This window comes from Colobus angolensis, unplaced genomic scaffold (genome assembly GCF_000951035.1).
Source record: "Colobus angolensis palliatus isolate OR3802 unplaced genomic scaffold, Cang.pa_1.0 Scaffold807, whole genome shotgun sequence".
Lineage (NCBI taxonomy): Eukaryota > Metazoa > Chordata > Mammalia > Primates > Cercopithecidae > Colobus > Colobus angolensis.
Window position 1 is genome coordinate 54,175 of NW_012121899.1, and position 581 is coordinate 54,755.

The window sequence follows — 581 nt, forward strand, 5'->3', positions numbered from 1 at the left end:
ATGATGACATGATGACATGCCCGCTTGGGTCCCCTTCCACACTGTGGAAGCTTTGTTCTTTCATTCTTCACAATAAATCTTGCTGCTGCTCACTCTTTGGGTCTGCACCACCTTTAAGAGCAGTAACACTCACCAGAAGGGTCTGCGGCTTCATTCCTGAAGTCAGCGAGACCACGAACCCACTGGAAGGAACAAAACTCTGGAGGCACCACCTTTGAGAGCTGTAACACTCACTGCAAAGGTCTGTGGCTTCACTCCTGAAGTCAGCAAGACCACGAACCCACCAGAAGGAGGAAACTCTGGACACATCTGAACATCGGGAAGGAACAAACTCCAGACACACCATCTTTAAGAACTGTAACACTCACCACAAGGGGCTGTGGCTTCATTCTTAAAGTCAGCGAGACCAAGAACCCACTGGAAGGAACAATTCCAGACACACTAGCACAGTAGCAAAACCAGGAAACTGACTTTGGTATAATATGTGTCCATACTTCTATGCCTGTGTCTTATCATACTTGCAGATTTATGTAACCACCACACAACCCAATGGAGAGCTATTCCATCCCACAGAGCTCTCC